Here is a 13,156-nt window from a genome sequence, read left to right as displayed (position 1 = left end):
ATTTCAAATCAGTGGAGATGCACCGACTGACCGGCCAGGGATCGGAATCGGCTGATTTTCCTCATGATCGACCGTCTCACGTCTTAACGATTCTGAGCCTGTCCGTTTAGTTGACCTCCTCTCACACTAGTCGTCTAATTCGCTCTGGTTAAATAGTGCTTATATTGTGCATAATTTTACTAATTCCCATGAAAACCATGATATAATTGTTTTGCAACATTAAGGCCCATACACACCGGGACGAATATCGGCGCGCGTTATTCAACGCGTTTTTTGTGTTCACACCCAAGCGATTTTCGCTGACGATGAGCCGAGTGAACATGCAAATTCATTCCCTGACATTAGATGGCGCTTAATACCACTCCATAACAGTTCTCTTTTATCAAGATTTTTGTAGTCGCTGTCGCGTTTGTCACAGTTCTTTATGTTCCGACACCAACGAGACCAGCAGCTCTACATTCATCTGGCCTTGCATCTTCCTCGTCTCATTTCTTCCCGGCAGTATAGACGGTACTTGGCGTATATCTTCTTCGCCGTTACGTATGTGTGCTCGGCAAGACCGTTTTGTGTTTGAGCGCCCCCAAGTTGTGTTTTACTGTAACTTCAGAAGCTCCAGACACGTGAGCAAAAGCACCAATCTCATTGGTCGGATAGTTTTTGACGCGGCGCGTCAAACCAAAAAAATGAACCCGAGGCGTTTAAAAAAAAAATGACGCTTTTACGCGTGGCGTTTTTCGCGTCGGTGTGCACACTCACATTGGCGCCCTTTGTTTAGTCACGAGGCGTTAAACGTCGGCGAATATCGCGCGCGAAATTCGTCCCGGTGTGAACAGGCCTTTAGACTTGTCTTTACTGTCACTTTTTATCAATTTATTGTATCCCTGCTGAATAAAAGTATATAGGCTATTTCTATAAAAAAAAAAAAAACTTTTGAACAGTAGTGCATAGGCTACTTGTTTGCGAACTAACTGGAAACACACTTACAATGTTTACTTTAGGTATTAGTATTAGTTTTTGCTGTGCGATTTTTTTCTCAGAAGAATAAGGATGCAGAACATTCACATGCTCCAAGAAGCAAAACAATGCAGTTAATAAGTGATGTATTGGAGCGGCCCACCTCAAGTATTTTTATGATGGAAAGAGTACACTGAACTTTATCCCAAACAGTTTCTGAATGCCATCAGGAAAGACGTTCATGAAGAGAGGCAGAAAGAAGGAAACAGGAAGAGGAGCATTTGGGATAGAAAGCAGACAGACAGCCTGTAGCAATCTCAGGATAATGGATAAAGCTAATGGAGTCTGAGTTAGTACACAAGCACACTCATTCATGCACACTTCCCTGGAAGAGAGACACAGTCTGCTGTCAGAAAGACACAAGTCACAGAAATTAAACTGCCACACCAGCTAGTGTACAAGTTTATTTCCAACAAAGGTTAACCATGTACAACATCCAGAGCGGACCCCAAGCAGATTTTAAAGGGCTAGATTTCACGTAACCACCCTCCATCCCTCAATGTAAACCACACCTACACTGACACCTTATTGTAAAGTTTTACCAAATTATCTTGGTATATGTTTCAAGATATAAATATGAAGATATTAGTTGCCCCCTAATAGTCAACGAGAAGAGGCTTAAATCAGTCTCAATAATAGCAGAGTTCACCGCAATAACGATAACGGCACAGAGAAACTATATCTTTGGAATCACTTTCAGAACGACTTTATCCAGCTGATGAACGATAAAAACATTGACGACCAATCAGGATTCATCCTGCTGTAACGAGCTCGAGCATTTAAAGTGACAGACGAGCATGCGTTTAGAATAAACAGAACGATATCATCTGCTGGTGTGGACGCTGTAACGGGGTTTGTTGATAAGGGAAGAATGGGAACTGGCGAACGTTCAACACTTTAATATCAAATAAACAAACACAAAACGAAAGTAAAAGCGTCAGCCCCTCATGGACGACTGCCGCACACACATTAACAAAACATAACGTAAAATAGTCCAGGCCTGGTCCTCTCTCATCCTTCACTGTTGTCGTCGTTCACAGTCATCCTTCTATGGGATCAAATTCCCGCCAAATATATAGCGGTCGCGTATAAAAAAATAATAAGCGTAAATCAAAAATTTAAAAACACATGTAAAAATATATTGCACAAACTGAAAAAAAGAATGCAAAATGATCAGAATAGCAAACAACGTGGTCACGGATCAAAATATAATAAGCGTGAATAAAGAAATAACAAGCATGAATAAAAACTTTAAACACATTAAAAGTTATTTTGCACAAAACTTAAACTTATGGTCATGCTTTGTTAAAAAGTATGGTTTTATTACTGTGTACTTTGTGCTTTCTTGCATTTTCTGCTCATATTTTACTCTTTTGTACGCTTGTGATGTTTTTCTCTTCGCTCTTCTTTCTATGTTCTGCGCTTGCTCTTCCAAATGTTGCAGTTCGAGTTTCATGTAAATTAGGGCGGGCTTAAGCGTCACCATTGGTCCACTAGTTCTAGATTGACAGATACTCCTCTAGCCAATCAATCGAAGAGGGGAGTTGACGTCACACCAATGCGACTCGTGGCTACTGATGCTTACTTGTTATACAGGGGAAGACGACCATCAACAGGACTGCAACTCAAACTGTTGCCGGTATACGTATACCTGGCAATATGGTATAGTTAAATTCGTCATCCTAACAACGACCTGTTACAGATATGACTGTCTGATGATCCATCATTCACCTCTAATGCACTGGACCTGGCACCGCGAACGTCGATCTTCTCCAAGCAGCCACCACCACCTACTGGCCGTTTTACTTTCATATTTAAAATCATATTTAATCAATAACAAGGATGTGTAATGTCGGTCCTGACTCCTGGGTGCAGAGTTTAGCTCCTTCAACCCTAATCAAACACACCTGAACCAGCTAATCATCGTCTTTAGGATATTTAAGACAGGTGAGGTTTTTAATCGGAGTTGACGCTAAACTCTGCAGGACAGCGGCACTCTAGAAACAACGTTACCTATCGCTGATGGAGATGTTACTGTATTCAAATTTTAAGCTATATTTAAAACATTAATTCTAAAGTAATATGCAATTATGTAGCTATGTAAGTAAACACAGTAAGTTTGTAATAAACCACTGTATTAAATTCAACTGGTTTCTCTATATCTTCTCTGTAACACAATCATTTTCAATAATCTTGTCAAATTTGGCGAGGTTAATAAAAAAAAGGTAGGCAATGCGTAGCGGCGACAGGTCAAAGTCCTAAAGTCTTCAGACAATGGCCGTTTTTAACTTAGTTTTTGCGACGAATTGTAGTGTTTCATAATTGCAGGATGTTTCGCTAACAGCAGCCTTAACATATTGACATCATGAGCCAAGTAATATTGTTTAACACCAATTACCTGTGTGCACATTAACATTCTCATGTATCTAAAAAAAAAAATGAATTTAATTATTTATGTCCAGAGTTCAGATAGCTTTACTGCTTGAAAGTCTTTGTAAAGTTAAATTGAACTGCCGTCTTCCCTTGTAAGTGTAGCAGTCCTGAAAAAGAGTATAATGATTAAAGAAAAATGAAACAAAAGAGAGTGCAGCAGAGCTTCTTTGTTGTTATATTTACTCAGAATGAAGTGCTTCACGGGCGCGCACCACCCACTGAAGTGTGCGGTGACGTAATCACGCTGGTATGCCAAGCGAAAATAATTAATTTAATAAATGCACATATCAAAGCACAAATAAGAAATTGAACAGTATATAAAAGTATTAGAAAATAACATTTTAGTATATTATAATGGGATTGAAGAAATTGTACAAACATAAACAGCTTGTACCACGAGTCGCATTAGTGTGACGTCAACTCCCCTCTTCGATTGATTGGCTAGAGGAGTATCTGTCAATCTAGAACTAGTGGACCAATGGTGACGCTTAAGCCCGCCCTAATTTACATGAAACTCGAACTGCAACATTTGGAAGAGCAAGCGCAGAACATAGAAAGAAGAGCGAAGAGAAAAACATCACAAGCGTACAAAAGAGTAAAATATGAGCAGAAAATGCAAGAAAGCACAAAGTACACAGTAATAAAACCATACTTTTTAACAAAGCATGACCATAAGTTTAAGTTTTGTGCAAAATAACTTTTAATGTGTTTAAAGTTTTTATTCATGCTTGTTATTTCTTTATTCACGCTTATTATATTTTGATCCGTGACCACGTTGTTTGCTATTCTGATCATTTTGCATTATTTTTTTCAGTTTGTGCAATATATTTTTACATGTGTTTTTAAATTTTTGATTCACGCTTATTATTTTTTTATACGTGACCGCTATATATTTGGCGGGAATTTGATCCCATATCCTTCTACCAACATGAGCCACCACAGTCATTTAAATATACAAAGTGAAAATAAAGTGGTATTTTGGGGTTAAGGAAACTATACTAACATGAAATTAATGTTAGAATAATGACACTGACATATAGCGTGACAGCATCTCATCTGACCGCAAAGGGGTGGTCGATATGACAGACAGCACTAACAGTTTTTTAAAGCTGTTTCATACCTTATCTGCTCTCTCTGGGTCAGCGGCAGTGACTGTGCGAGATCTGAATGTTTGCGGTGATCGCACTTGTCAAAGGTTTCATAGACAGACGAATCGTTGTCATTTAGGAATGAGATTGTGTGGGTGTTTGAATCGAGATCACAATCTTTTACAGATTAATCATGCAGATTTATTAGAAACAATTTCCGAATAAGCATTGTCAAAAAAAAAAAAATGCTTTGGTGGATCCCTATTCCTTCAGGGAGATACGTGGAAAAGAAATTAATCACTGCTAAATTATGCACAATGACCCAGTTTCCTCATTCTCAAACTTTAAAAAGCTGAAACTAAGTGCAAAAAAAAAGAAAGAATGATAACTCAGGAATCAGCTTTCCACAGTGACAGCTTAAACACACACAAACACTCAGGTGTCAACTGAGGCATTAAAAGTTCAAAAGGTTTTGAGTTTTATCAGATGATGGAATCTTGATGATAGTATCTCACATAGCCTAACTCTGGGGCAACAGCTGAGATTTGATATGATTTAATCATATTGCTGCCATGACACACACCCGCCTCCTCTCATTCACTCCGGTTAAATAGTGTTGGTGTGACCGGGTCTGAATATCGGCGCGGGATTGCGCATAATTCAACTCATTCCCACAGATTTCAAGCTCACATCCGAAGGGCACACATGATAAGGCCGCCTTTGACATACAAGTGTACTCCGGGGCGGGGTTTATGTAAATTTTAGGGTTGGTGATGTCACTAACCCGGGAGGAATCTCATTGTAGTCTCTACCAGCCGTTTGTTGTAGTCCTTAAAAAGGAATTTCTTAAAAAGCAAATATCTCCCTTTGCTTTGAACTTTGAGCATTGTAACTTTGCAGATGTTGTTTATGCTCAAACAGCAACATTACACACTAACTAAAGTTAGAAAAGTGAAATCATAATCAACCCCCCTTTTTAAACATTATGATTCCATGTGGTGACAATGTAAAAAAGTAAATGCTTTTAAGTGGCACCAATAAAAATTCCTCCTCTTAAATAACTTGATGAATTTCCCTTTTTGTGATGCCAATCACTTACATGCAGCATTTAAAACCTCATTAGAACATTAAAAACCTCAAACGCTATTAAAGTCCATTATATATATATATATATATATATATATATATATATATATATATATATATATATAATACCCAATACCTTCCCTAACTACTCTGCACAGTGAAAGCGGCACCAAACTCTCATATGAAGGTAGAAAGTGGGCACACGCTTGTTCAAAGATATCAACAGATATCAACCTTAATAGTAACATACCAGCCCCACGTCTCCTATTAAAATATCAGAGAAGGTCGAGGCCGGACGCCTGGCCCATCACACAGAGGTTATGTTGATTCTCTTCGGACAGCTCAAACAGGTCTTGTCAGAGTAAACTGCAGGTTTGTTAAATGCCCTTCTGAAACCAGAGCCTCTGATGGCTGTGTACTCATGCTTTATTCAGGCTCTGCCAGTCCAGCAACAAGTACATCTGAAACCTGTGACTAAAATCACAAACAATCCATCCTGACTGAAACCAGCAAGCCATTCTTACTCCTGCACCTAATCCTGTCAAAAGACCATTCAGCAGAATGAAAAGCCTAATATTCTTATTGCACATGAGTGAATGTCACAAAACGGTTAGGAACATAATCATATTTCACAAAACAAATTTAAGGAAATAAAGCATTTATTTGTACCATTAGGATGTAAAAAATTAAATAAAATAAAAAAATAAAAAAAATCGATATTTTGGGGGGAAATGTGCTTAACTGTCATAATGCAAAATAATTATAGGGCCCAAAAATATGAACATATACTGTAAATGGTTAGACATGCTTTTTAATTATGAAACTTTAATTAAACCATTCAAATGGAATCCAGAAATGTAAAAAAAAAAAAAAAGAATTTTGGAAAAAATAAAAATGGATTTCATAGGGCCCTTAAAATTTCCTTTTTGTTAAACTTTTAATAATGTTTGCTCATGCATGTCTAGCTTTCAATTCACTTGCATTTTACACTTTTTTTGCACTATGCAGTTTATAAGACTTTCTAGACTTTCTCCAGTCTGGATCTAATTCAATGTGCAGTTAGCAGTTCCTTTGTCTATAATTTTATTTAACCATTTAAACAGAAAGCAGAACAATTAAAACGGGGAAAAAAATGGAATATGGGAAAAAATAAAACAGATTTCATAGTGCCCTAACAACGTCATGCTTGCCGTAAACAATAATTGTTTGTAAAAGCTTTATTCAATTCCACAAGGGCTTAGTGCATGAATCAAACCCAACCAAATCAGATACGAAGTACGAACTGCTCTGGTGCTCTGTGTGGAAGAGAACACTGAAGAACAGGTAACAGGAGCCGATGTGACTCACAGCGTGCTGGATCTAACCAGAGCAGGGAATTTCATCACATCCCGTTCCTGCCCGACCGGTCCGACCACTCGAGGAGGCCAAGAGAGGCCTGTAGCGTTTAACATTCTCCACCTGAGTGACACCTGAAGCGACCAATCCGTCCAGCCCTCTCCCTCTCGGCCCACAGCTTCAACTGAACAAACTCAAAGAACTCATTGTGTGTCGTCCAAGACAATGGAGACTCACTGTATTGCATGAGAAGCCTCAGAGAGATCGCCGTTCTACGGACCAGTGCGTGCAGTGGAGCAAAAGAAGTCCGGCTAATGGAAAATTACCCCGTGGCACCGACCGCAGAAGTGCTTTGATTGCTTTGAAGCGAAGAGCAGCTCCATCAGTGTACGGGCCGAGACCTCGCTGTGAATGAAGCTCAGATCAGTCTCAGACACCGTTGGCTTACCGAGGGCAGGTGATTTCTGCTCAAGCACAGCGAGGGCTTCTGTCGGGTCGAGAATGCTATGGCTTCGGGTCCAGTACACCCTGTGCTACTGCTAATCCCAACAGGGGGCCCAATCTGGCCCCATTTCTACCAAATGAGGAGGAAGGATCATTCCCTCACTGAAATCAGTCACAGTGAAGTACACTAAATGAGAAATTCAGGTTATTGTTATGGTATCTATGCCATAAAGTGATTATTTCTGAATGTGATTGTTGTTGTTGGTACATTTTACCAGCAAAATACAAAAATTAAAGATTTGAAAAATGTGCAATATGAAAATTATTTTCAAATAAAGCATTTTCTTTACAAGACAAGATTTGGTCTTCAAAAAGCCCTTCTCCAAAAGGTACATCTTGAAAAAAAAAAGGGTGGGGGGTGGGGGTACACGGCTACCTGGCACTAGGTAAATAACTAGACGCGAAATATTGATCTGAGATTAAATATTTGATTAGCTCTTCAAACGCAAAGTTTCCACGGAGAGAGCAGTTGCTAGCGCGGCAAGTTCAAACTAGACGGACATTTAAAGGTGCAGTCTGTAAGAATGACAGCTAGTGGTCGACATCGGTACTGCAGACCAAATTCAAAATATCAGAGATCGTTATTTCCCCGCCCCCTCCTGCTCAGACTCGACGCTCATGCGGGTTGCCAGTTTGAGAACACGCAACAGGAACGAGCGCAATTGACAACGAAAGCCGAAGAGACTTGCATACTGTAAGTTAATAAGTTGATTTATCAGCGTTTTACTATTCTCTCGTTCATAAACATTTTTAGATGGATAGAGGCTTTTTAGGTTGTGAGTAAATCTGCAATCTCTGGCCCAGTTTGTTTGTTTGTTTGTCTAACTGGCATCCCGGATGACGAAATACTATTGGGTGAACTGGAAGTGGGCGGAATCACAGACCAAAACAAAAACCGACTGACAACAGGAACGTGTAAAATAATAAGTAAAATAACTAGCTAGAAGTGTTTTTCAGAGAAACGAGTATGTGAACTTAGCATGTTTCTTAAATATCTGCAAATATATTATGGTATTTTTATGCTTTAGTAGAGTAAAAAAAAAAGTTACATACAGCACCTTTAAGAGATACGGTAAACAGTCTTATTACACAGCATTCCACCACGTAAATAATTATGGGGAAAAGAGATATTGATCTGAGATGAAACTGTTTTAAAATCGTTCCTGTTTGTTATCTTATAATCCAACAGTGCACAAAACAATCGTCGCAAAATGGCAGCGGCTGCGTTTGTAGGAAACGAGAGAGAGCGAGTCCAGGATAATGGATGGCATAATTAAATAACTGTTACATAATATTTTATTAGCTCACCAAACGTAAAACTTCCACGTGGAAAAAACTTTCCTAGCAAGCTTAAAACGCTGATTTCAATAACCCGGATGAGCCTGAGTTATCTGCTTTTAGTGGTTGTTATCGAGGAATCACATACCGCTGGATTGAGCGATTGACAGATTGACCAATCAGAATCAAGTATTCCACAGAGCTGTGTAATGATACTAGGCTACATAATACATGTGAAATGTATGCTATGATTTTTCTTGTTTAAAAGATAAAGCTTTTATTCAGCAAGTACACATTCAATTTATAAAACGTGAAAGTAAAGATATTTAGGCCTATGTTACAAAAGATTCCTATTTCAAATAAATGCTATTCTTTTCAAAGAATGCTGAAAAAAAAAAACTATCATGATTTCCATAAAAAAACGTTTTAAACATTGATAATAATCAGAAATGTTTCTTGAGCATCAAATCATATTAGAATGATTTCTGAAGGATCATGTGACACTGACGACTGGAGTAATGATGCTAAAAATTCAGCTTTGATCACAGTAAAAAATTACATTTTACAATATATTCAAATAGAAATTGTTTTTTTTTTTGTAATTGGAAAAATATCTAAAAAAATAAAATAAAAATATATATATTTCTGTTTTTACCGTATTTTTGAAAATCTACCAAATTAGATTACTTTGTATCAGTTGTGGTCTGATCGTATAGTAACAGTCTGAAGTTAGTGTAAACGTTCCCCAGAAAGCTTTGCACAATCACCATACACACACACACACACACACACACACACACGGATCTCTGAGCCTGAACGGCTGAGGATCGTCCACTGATTGAAGTCAGAGAAGGAAACGCACCGCCATCCCTCCTCCTCCTCCTCCTTCTCCTCAGGAAAGGAATGCACATTCTTCCCACGTTACTCTCGTCTTATCTGAGGGAGGGAGCTCTTGGAAAGCACAATATGTGCTTGTGCTGCTTATGTGCGCGTTCACATTTGAATCACCAGTGTTGAGTCAAACGTCTGCATCAGCAATCTTCAGCTCACAACTCAAAACGGCTGCCGTTTTATTACATCGTCTTCATGCTTAGCAGACGCTTTTATCCAAAAGAGGAACAAAAGCAAATATGCCAGAACAAACAATTTTCATAATATACAATGGCAGGTTTATTAGACAACTAAGCAAGCTAGAGAAGAGGAGAAATGCAGAGAATTTGCAGAGAAATGTTATGACGGCCTACACTGTAAAAACATTCAATTAAAATAAATTGTTTATTGGGGCATGTTTTACAAGAAAACACTCAGTTTTTCTACTGACTAGCAGTTTCAAAATAAATACCACACCAAATTGTTCTCTTCAGTGTAGAAAAAAAGCACATTTTGCAACAAAATTGTGAATGAGTACAGGCAGAAAGTGCATGTCGAAATTCAGCTAAAATGACGTACATGACAAAACCTATTTCATGAGCTCTGTGAATAGAAACGCTCTGCCCACAAACAAACCACAGGAAACATCCTGACCTCACCTCAGTCACAAAAGCAACACTCCGCATTACCGTCAACAGCAACACGGCGAGCGCAGCGCAGCACGACGGGGCTTGGGTTACACAAGCATGCGAGTGAGCCATGATGCAGCAAACAGAACAGATTTGGTGTCAGCGAGGAGCCTTCAGTAAGCTCTCCGTTCCTGACAGCGGGCCAGCATCTGAGCGCATGAGAGGAGACCCTCTCAACCAGTCGGATCTGCGACTGCTCTGCTTCCGGGAAACCAGCATCAAAACCACTGCTTTTCTTGCGGTAACGCGCATGCAGCACGTTACGTGTGCAGGGTATCGAGAAGAGAACAGTGTGCCACAGGTCACAGATTAGCATGCGGCTGTCCTTGAGCGTGAGGGTGACGATGATAACCCGGCAGAGAATTAAAGCACTGTGCTCAAACTACAGGTCCTGCGTTCTGTAGCTGCGTTAACACTGATGATAACACTCTTATCCTGATAATTAGCTTCGCTATCAAGAAGCTTACAGCACTGAATCACCCCTTTCACGTTTGACACTTTCACAAAGGCCTCTTGTATGAGGGGGATAGTTAGTTCACCCAAAAACCTTTAACCTTTCTTTCTTTCGTGTTTCTGCGGAACATAAAAGGAGGCGTTTAGAAGAATGTTCACGCTGCTCTTTTCTATGAGAAAGTTGAATTTTAGGGTGATTTTTGTCTATTTTGGAGCTGGTCACTAAATATTAGACTCACTGTCTAACATCTTTTGTCCCACAAGAGACAGAAAAGAGTTGTAAATGACATGAGGATGTTGACAGGTTTATCATTTGGTAAACTACACTAAAAAAGTGGCTGCAGTAAGTTTTTAAGTACAATCAACTCGGATGTTTAAGTCATTTCAACTTAAATTACATTAAACTGACATTAAAAAATGAGTTGAATCTTGTATAACTTTGTAAAAATTGCTTAACTTATTTTGATTAACTTAACATAACTTATTTTTTTTTTACAGAGTAGATGAGATGCAACATCTCTTCACAGTTCTGTATATCTGATAAAAGTGTTTCCAAATTAATTGCCCAGATCCCCCAAGCCACGGTCACACTAGACTTTGAGCATGCAAAACTATTTCTACAGACAATGCTATCGTTGTAATGTGATGTTACACTCTGCAGCCTCTGTTTTTAAAACAATATTCAACATATAATATGTATCGAATGTGTAAAAATATGCCACCTTGCAGATTTAAAGTTTGTGTTCTTTTAATTGTCATACAAGAGACCTTTGTGAAAGTGTCAAATGTGAAAGTGATGATTCAGACTCAGAGGTTAGAGCATGACGTATAAGACATTTATTGGTCTCACGTCTTCACGTGATACCAATTTTAAGGGCAGAGTTCACCAAACTTGAACTTTGGAAAATGTAAATAAGTATATAGTGTGCGGTGCTGAGTGTTTCAGAGCGAAGTGAGCCGGCGTTTATAAAATCTTGGTTCACAGTGGCGCAAGCTCATGAGTTTAACATGGATTTTGGGAACACAACCAGTTAAGGCTGAACAAATGTGAGACCACAAACATGACGATAAAAAAACCCCATAGATTTAGGAGTTTTGTTCCTATAGTTTGTGGAGTGCTGCGATGTGACCAAGACTGTACCGACTGAAAATTTCTAAACATGACTTTAGAGTAATCAAACATGACATACGACGGGCAAGAAGAAATGGCAATAATATTGTTTGGACTGTGTGTTTACAGAAAATTTGCGGGGGAAAAAGGACAAAGGTTTGAAAATGCTGGATATTTCAGATTTGAGATCAGTGCGGCCCTACGCTCTAAACACACATCACACCACAGGAGAATCTGATCAAATAACCTGTAGAACCATCAAGATAATCTGGACTTTACCGAGGATTGTGGGAAGGGGGTGAATGGGGCCCAACATCGGCATGGTCATCTTGTAGTGTGTGGGCTGTATTTCACACTGGAATTTCCAACATTTCCAACAATTTTGTGCACAGATGGTTAGCATTTCACTTAATTAATGTACACATTTGTGAACCTGTTTTAACAGAAACTGCGGTTTTCTTCCAAAATTAAAGTTTAGAAGAAATGAAGACATGAGTATTGTAATTTTAGTACTGTGTAAGTAAAATAATGAATATATACATCTTATGAAATATACATTTTTAATTTACATTTATTTTTACAGTGCTGTTATATTGCAATAGTAATATATTGGGATAATAATAATAATCACAATAATAATAATAATAATAATAATATTAATAGCAAACACTATTATTATTACTATTACTTTATTCAAATTGTTTGGCATCCTAATGTGGACAGAGACACTATCACATCTAAAAAGATGTTTGAGTCTGCTTTAAAGTCCAAGTACAAGTCAAATCAAATACTTTTTACTCCATTTAAATTGGTCAGTGAAAAAGGGTTGGAGCTCTTAATTTTAAACTCTCAAACTGAACCTGATTGATGCATTTAACTTAAAATGTACAACATTTTCTTCTGGGTGCATTCCCCCGTTAACACATAGACGGACCGATGTTGTTCACCCCCCACAGTCTCCCAGAATCCTGTGGGAAACACTTTGAAAATAACTGCAGATGTGTAATGACGTCAACAATGACGAGCTTCAGAGGAATTTCGCAATGTTCTTCCTCTTACGACACTTGCTGATAGGTGAAACTGGCTGGCAGGTTTCAACACACTTTGAAAGTCAAGGGTTCTCATTAACACCAGCATTGTGTTCCTGTAAAATGAGATCCAGGGTCTGAGAGCAGATGGTCTGAAGATACAAATGCCTCTATTAGCATAAGCATTAACGATGCTTGAGACTTAATTATGATTAGCATTATTCTGCATGTTGATAAGGTTCTCCACACGCTGTGGTGTTGGTTCAT

The 13,156-nt window shown here is 38.6% G+C and overlaps 1 protein-coding gene across 5 annotated transcripts in view; it reads right to left on the bottom strand.

Annotated features, from left to right (window-relative positions):
* The window catches only part of numb (NUMB endocytic adaptor protein), a 75,249-nt gene that overhangs the window by 51,961 nt on the left and 10,132 nt on the right, over positions 1 to 13,156 (bottom strand). Inside the window, exon 1 of one of the 5 annotated variants that reach the window (XM_081347239.1) lies at positions 10,268 to 10,368. The exons of the other annotated variants lie outside the window; for them this stretch is intronic. The gene's annotated coding sequence lies outside the window, so the exon portion shown is untranslated. Of the gene's footprint in view, positions 1 to 10,267; positions 10,369 to 13,156 lie in introns of those variants that run through there. 5 annotated transcript variants of the gene reach the window in all.

This window comes from Scardinius erythrophthalmus, assembly GCF_964197995.2.
Source record: "Scardinius erythrophthalmus genome assembly, chromosome: 19".
Lineage (NCBI taxonomy): Eukaryota > Metazoa > Chordata > Actinopteri > Cypriniformes > Leuciscidae > Scardinius > Scardinius erythrophthalmus.
This window is presented reverse-complemented; position numbering and strand designations above follow the sequence as displayed.